This window comes from Teleopsis dalmanni, chromosome 1, assembly GCF_002237135.1.
Source record: "Teleopsis dalmanni isolate 2A chromosome 1, ASM223713v2, whole genome shotgun sequence".
Taxonomy (NCBI): Eukaryota; Metazoa; Arthropoda; class Insecta; order Diptera; family Diopsidae; genus Teleopsis; species Teleopsis dalmanni.
The window spans coordinates 74005704-74014122 of NC_051846.1; positions in this window are offsets into that span (position 1 = coordinate 74005704).

Here is an 8419-nt window from a genome sequence, read left to right on the forward strand (position 1 = left end):
AAAGTACCAATTTTGGTACTAAAGTACCAAAAGTGGCAACCGTGTTTGAAAGTTATCACGATAAGTACGATTTATTAACTTTAATATGAACATTTTCTCTTGATCGCTGACAACAAAATAAATTTGTACGAAAATTAAACAATTAGGCAAATCATTAATCATTAATCATTAATCAATAATCAATAATCGTAAACGCAACTCACTTGCAGATAATAATTGTTCCACTTACTTCATAAAAAGTTTTCATTGAACTGTATTGAAGGTGTCTTCGTCTAATGAATAAATATCAAGAAATGAATAATATCGGATAATATGAGTTTGTATTAAACAATAACGATAGCAATAATTGCTGTTAAAATTGGTGCTGATGATGATGAAAACGTTTAGTGATTGTTGCATTTACCTCAATCTGTGTTGCTACCTGTATTCATGTATTATTGCATCTAGCGATGATGAAGCTAAAGTTGTAGAAGAAGAAGATAAATGAGCCAATACGCTTAGTCGTAACAAATCACTAATTTTTTTATATAGACGAACCAACCGAACGTTTTATCGATCAAATAAATGTATTTTTTGATTTTAGGTAGGTTATTTTGTTTATTGACTCGCAAGTTCGATTGACCTCAATGTCTGCATGCGTGTGCATGCTTACCCTACATACATATAAATTAACGACATTATCTGACGAACAAATATTATGTTTCCATTATGTTTATGAGTTAAAATATTTCAAAACTAATTTTACATTTGAACTTATTGAACAAAGATTTTGATAATTACTTCTCGAAGCGATTAATAGAGATGGTATCTGTACAGAGACTAATGACGAACGAACTGGTCTTAGTACTGGGCTGTGTAAAAACTTAAAGAACTTAAATACGCACTATTTGTTAACTACAAGATACTAATTTTTCAAATCTTATATTGTCAGATTGTGTAAGTTTTATAATTTAGTTAGCAAATGCTCATTGTATAAATCGTAAGTTTACCCTGTTAACTGTGTCCATGTATCCAATTTTTTTCTATTGCAAACCACAATTTTTTACACTTTCGGAACGAAATCAAAATTATGAAAATTTGCGTTAAATATTGTAAAATAAAGCAATACAAAATGCGAAACATTTAAATTTAAAATAAAAACGTTGCAAATATTGTGTATCATAGTTATTTTTGTTTATTATTATTGTTTTGCTTATTGAGCAATGATTGATGCTGCAAATTTAGCAAATTTAGCAAAATTTGTAATATATTTGGTAATATGCAAAGATGACTACTGTACTTGATATATCACTGTATTATTCCAATTTGCTCTAGTTCTGAATTATTCAGTCAAATTAAAACTAATTATTTCCAAGAAAAGATATTGTAATAAGCGATATGACAAATATCTTTCAATTGTAGTTCAATCTTAGATACTTAGATTTGTATTGTTTAAAGATAGCAAGATTACTACATCCATTAAATGCGTATAACTCATGCCAATATTCCAAACCACAATTACCACATGTATTTTCCATGTATATGGAGCCAAATAAAATTTAAAACATATCGTTCTTAGTTCAACAATATTATAAAGATTGTTATATTTTAAATTTACAAAAAGTTTAAAAAAAATAATTAAAAATATTTCAAAAAAGTTAACAAAACACTCATTTAAATCTTTAGGAATAAAATAATGATTCCAAATAGAAGTCTGTATATCATATACTTAAGAACCGTTATCATATACCTCCTATGAAATAATATGTCACCAAATTGTATATATGTTACATCTTAAGCCAAAGTAATGACGCGTTCTACATTTTTCTGACGGTTAATTGTTAGCTTTTCGTTATCATATCCAGTCATGAATATCCATGTTTTTTAAACCAACTTCCGCGGTTGACAAAAGAGATAAATTTTAATATCTATATTAACGACGTATATGGTATGTATATGTTGATCCTTTTTTCGATTCAGCGCAACTGGGCACTTTTACTCTTTGATAGCTGGGGATACTACAGGCTCGCACCCATCTCATTGACTAATTTATGTATTTCCTATAAGCTTCATGATTATTCAGTAATTGATCTAAGATCTGCGTACCTCCCCGTGCGGAGAGTGATAACTCTAAGATTAGACTAACGACATCCGCCAAGCTTCTTAGTTCATAGACTTTTATACTGAACTATCTCAATATTACCAGGTCTACACATGTACAAAGAAAGCGATCGATAGTTTCTTCTTATAGCTTCTTACAGCTCCTACATATATGGTTAAAAAGCAAATCCAATAATTTAGCATTGTTAAAAAGGAAATTTCGAGTACATATTTATATATTTATTCTGATTTATTTATTTTAATCAGATTTATTTTATTTGCCCTGGTGAAGATTATAGTCTTTAAGAAAATTCTATACGCAGATAATAGTATTTATCTATTAAATTATATATTTAAATTGTATGAGCAGAATCAAAAAGATGGTTTGTATTAAGATAAATGATGGATAAAAATTTAAAATAGAAAGGGACACAGTGGTTCGTAATTACGGTAAAATTTGATTTCATAAAAATTAGAAAAAAAAACATTAAAAAATATATGCCTACGACGTTAACGCTATGGAAAGATCAGACCCCTTAAAGCTAATCTTACCTTATTATTAATATTATCGCTTTTCTCTTCTATATTACTTGTTTTATCTTTTGTTCTTGTCCTTTCATTTTGAAAGCGTATAAAATAACTAAATCATGTATTTATTGAAATCAGTATTTTTTTATATTCTTTTTAAGTTAGGTTCATAATAAAATAATGAATAGCATTATTTGTGATCAAATAATGACGCAATGTGATACCACAGATTATACGTAGACCAAAGGGATTCCCGAAAAAACCGCAATGGTCAGCGTACAAGTAACACCGAAAGTCTCTAAGTGGCCAAGTCCCTAATATTATAAAATAAAAGCTGTGTTAGATCGGTAAAAAACAGTCTCGAATTTTCCCCTAGGGAAAGATTTCGAATTTTCCCCTAGATGAACGCTGACACATGTGATGGAGTATATTTGTCAGCCGCAGCCTTGACAGAAGTCATTGTAGGATAGACCCAGTCTCATAGTATATCTTTCTAGTAAGCAGTGCCATGTCAACACCGAACCGTAATGCTAAGCAGTAGCTCGTTTATGTAACTTTCTGAATTCGTTTTCTCGAACGATTTTCTCACCTGCCCAAGTTTGTGTAGTTATACTTAGATATTTTTGTTTGAAAACTAGTTTAGCCATTGCACGTATATTCTTTCTAGTCCAATTATAAGTAAGTAGAGACTCGTAAAATAAAAATTACTTCTTATAGTTAACTTGAAAATATTTACATGTGACCAATTTTGAAGTACCTTATGTTAGATCAACTTCAACATCTCCTAACTCCTAAGATATGTTACACCTACACAGTATCTTAAACTTCGCCAAAGGTTCCAGATGGTTTTATACCCCGAAATTTTTTTATTATACGATAGCACAATGGGCCAATAGGCTTAAGTGAATCCCCATGGATCGCTAGTAGGTAGGTTACCCTAAATAATTTTAAAACGTATACGTAATAGTAAATTATTATAATCTACTATTATTATATATTTATAAGTTTCTAAGTAAGAGAAAGATATGTAAGAAATAAATTCCACGTAGAAAAAAAAAGAAAGAGGATTTTTATTCGACTAATCTGCTTATTCCATTTTCGATAGCTCCTTGCATATGTTACATAGGAGTGGGAAATATTTAAAAGACTTGAAGTGAGAATAGCTCAAAAAAGCTTGAAAAACACTGTGTTAAAATAATCCAAATTTATATACCCTTTAATCCGAATTTAATATCATAAGAGCAACTTGTTATATTCACATTAAAAACGATAATTATTTTAATAGAATTCAATTACATTATTATTTATCTTTACTCTAAAGATTCCATTATAAAATTTAATATTAATTAGTATTATGTATAATGTGAATGCATTTATGCAAAAATGTGTAATACGAGTAATTAATTCTCATCTTTATCTATTAAAAATTACGTGCATATGTGTATCTAGTTTTTGTTTGCAGTGTTTTGGCTTTTCTGCAATTGAAATCATTGTTTTTATTATTAGCAGTGTACGTACAGTACAAGTCGTGCGTAAAATTTCATGGGCCTGGTATTGAATCCAAAACACGTTTTTACCTAAAAAGTGAAATACTGGCAAAAACAAATCTCGGCTCACTCGCAAGAGTACAGAAAATATACAATCACTTTTTTGTTGCATACGCTTTGATATTTTCAAAGAGCGACTTTCTTAAAAGTCTCCACTGCTGGGTTTGTGGGTCTCACAAACATTTACTCTCAATAGAGTAGCGGAGACTCGGTTTGCGAGATCCCCTAATGCTTGTTATTGTTTTGAATTGCATTTAAACTTTTGTTTTTTCTTTTTCTACTGTTGAGGTTTAATTTTATTTATACATATTTTTTTTTTCTTGCTAAAGATGCTTCGATACTTTGTATCTACAATGTCTCTTCTTTCTTTCATCACAAGCTTCTATACAATATTTCGTATATGTATGTATTCACTTCTACAAGATGTGCTCGTTGAACTCCAGCATGCTACTTTTATAGTAAATTCACGAAACCACATCGTCATCAACAACAATATTACGTTCAGTATTACCAAGATTGGAACCGCAACACACTTTCCATTCACTATTTGTGGCTGATTTTTGCCATAACCTCTGGTTTTCAAGCTGTCTTTTTTTTTTGTTTTTGTGATTGTATATTATCTGTTTTATTTTTATGGTGTTGTTGTTGTGTTAGTATTTGCTCCTTTTCTTGTTTCCTATTTATTATTCTAAAGATTGTAAAAACAAAAGGAATGGTAGACATTTTATGAGTTATTCTAATATACTGATATAGACATAGATACATATATATGTATACATACATTTATACACATGTACATATGTAATTTTAAAATTATTACGAAACTGTTTATTTCAAAAAATTATAATTTAATTAAGTGTTGAAGACAGAATAATTTATATGTGAAAGCTACAACTTAATGTAAGTAATATTGACGTGAGATAGTCATATCGTTTTTCGTCTTTGTAACTTTAAATAACTGTTATCAATTCAATAGATTTTTATTTGTAAAATTATTGTTCGATACTTTCAAAACATTTGTAAATGAATACTGCTGTAGTAAGCTACATCATATGATTTTAACGCCAAGTTTCAATTATTTAGATATTAAATGTAAAAAGCGGAAACCTTTAAAGCGCTGGGTACCGCTGTAGAAGACAATGAGAACTAGCACAAATATGAAGCAAATTACTGTAAGTATTGCTAGGTTGGTTTAGGTTATTACAGTGATTCTAAGAATTAAATTAAATCTGTTAGCACACTGTTATATCGTATAAAATTTGAACCTTTCTTTAATGAACCCTAAAATGCTTTAAAAGGAGAGCGGGTCCTACAGCATGCTCAAAAATATTTGTTCAACTATTTCGCAACTGCACTAAGAATCAATGAAAGAAATATTCAATCATTTAATCTCCATGCATAATTTTTCAATCGCCAATATACTATCCTACCTATAAAATTATATCATTAGTAATGGTAAAGTCAGTTAGGTAAAATCGTAAAATCACGTTAAAGCTGTTACCTTTAGCTTTGATACCATATATACACAACTTGGAAACTATACTCAGGTCTTATTTATATGATAATATGTGCAATATAATAACATATATATACTATAATATGTTAGATTATAATAGAATATTTATTACCATATATATAATATAATATCAGATGTTTTTTTAGCTGCATGAGAACTTAAAATGATAATACAATACAGAAATTTGTTGAAATGAAATTCTTTTTAATTATAAACTCGTAGATAATTTTATGATATTTATTTTTTAAATGTGATTTCCGGCATATGTCCGCCGCGGCTACGAGTTACATGGTCTATTCGATCAGTCCAATTTTTTCAGATCAGACCTTTTTTTTTTGCAATGAATGTGGCAGTATGTTGTCAATTGTGGCATGAACATTGACTTCCAATGCTTCAAGAGTTGCTGATTTGTCGGCATAATCCAATGAAAAGTAATCCAGAGGCATTAAATCACGCGTCACCAGTGGTTGTAACACTTCGGAAAATAAAGTTATTACCAAATTGATTTCGCAATAAATCGATTGTTAAGCGCGCTGTAAGGCTGTATGCAAGTTGCGTCGTCTTATTGGAACCAAATGTCCTCGATGTTTAACCGATTAATTTATGGAAACAAAAAATTAATCAACATGGCTCGTTAACGATCGCCATTCGCCGTAACAGCAACTCCTTCTTCATTTCGAAAAAAATAAGGACCAATGATGCCGCCGGCGTGTAAATCACACCTAACAGTCAATTTAGTGGATGGTGGTTTGTTAACGGCTTGAGGAATATATTCGCTCCATATATGGCAATTTTCTTTATTAATGTAGCTCACTAAGTCGATTATGTAGACCGCAAAATGGACGGAGTGCTCTAAAAACTTTGCGAATAACTTTATTTTTTTTAAAGTAAATTTGAATTCCACGATTCATGATAAATTGTCCGATATGAGTCAAAGTAAAAGTTATTGAGTCATTAACCTTTCATGAAAAAAAGAAAAGAGGTCTATTACATGTAATACTTTCCACAGAAAATTGCCTTATATAAAAACGCATACTGACAATTCGCAAATTCAGCAGATTTGATTTGTTTACATGAAGGCAAAGGCACTTAAACAGCTCTTCTGTCTAAAAGTGATAGCAGGCATTTTTCTTCAACGGTTGCGAGGATTTCCAGCATTAAATTTTCGAAGCACTTCTGCTGCAACAGCAATTTGTTTCCTGTTGCCACCATAGAGTTTCGCAGCCCTAAAAGTCTAATCACAATACGCTTAGGAGTTCAAAAACTTTAATAGTCAATTTTGATTTTTCGCCAAAATAAAGCACTACAAATCATACATTTTTGAATTTCATCATGAGCAATTTTTTTTTTCAAAAAATTGATATAGAAATGAAGGGAAGCATTCACACGATTTAAGCATAATAAAGTTAGGTTTCATTAACCAACGTATAGTAACAGTATTGCCACCACCAGTTCGATAGTTATAACAATATGAACTTGATATTAATTCGAATGAATTATGCTGTATATTAAAAACTTTATTCAATAATATAGTTACACAGTAGTTATGATCCAAGAAACAGTTGAATTTTAAGAAAGAATATAGAATAGTAGCATTTTATCGCAAGGTAGCGCGATAACTGACTGCTATATTGATACCTTATGAAATTTGGTCTAAGAAAATATTAAGTTTAGTATCATGGAATTAGAATTTGTATTATTTTTACTAATATAATAGACATTTGGAATTTGTATCCTTGGATATTTAATAAATTATTATCACTAAGAAGTATATTTAAGATTAAGATTTATTTAACGGTAGTAAATATCGATTGTTATTTAACATATTACATAGCATATATATAAGTATGTTTTCCAATAAGTTAAAGTTATGTTCGTGTTATAGTTAATGTGAGTTCTGCTTATAACCACTTGACTTGACCGATAGTTCCTATAGATGCATACTGCTTTCCTCTTAATCATTTACAGATTAGTCTTATATTACATATAATCAATCTTTATTAAAATTTATCCTTACGTCAATTTATATCAGAACATATGTGCATAACTCAATTACTTTAATACGGATATCAAACAACTAGCTAAAAGTTATGTTACGTTTGATTCAGTGAGAAGTTTAGAACCATTATTAAAAAAATTACGATGGTCATGTAACAACCCTGAGCTTGTACAAGAATGAAAGTATTTGAGGATGGTGGAACCGAAGTTTTCTGACCAATCTAAATATTTATAAATATATCATTAACAATAACAATAATGATAAATTCAATTATAAACTTCTAAATATGTAACCAGTCACTTAAAAGTATTACTACAAATGTATTAACGCATTTTTCGTATTTAGAATTACTACTAATTATAAGTCACCGAAAAATAGAAGCGTTAATTTAAAACCATTTAAAATGATTTGTGGAATGCTAAACATTTGTCTTGATCCATCTTATTATAAATGCATTGACAACTCTCAGTTACATTAAAATAGTATAAGCCAGAACACAAAATAATAAAATCTATTGACTCAAAAGAAAAGACTGTACGACAAAAGACTATCTGAACATTTTTCAAACGTCACAATTCAGAAAAGCAACACTACAAAAATTTGATATATAGGTTAGGTTAAGTTAGAGTGGCGGCCTTTTTTCCAAAATCCATTTAAATTCAGATAATGTTCTGTTGTGACTGCATGGAAAAAAGTTATAGTTTTAAATAAGTATGTCTAATAGATATGCGAACATACTTGACCTGATCA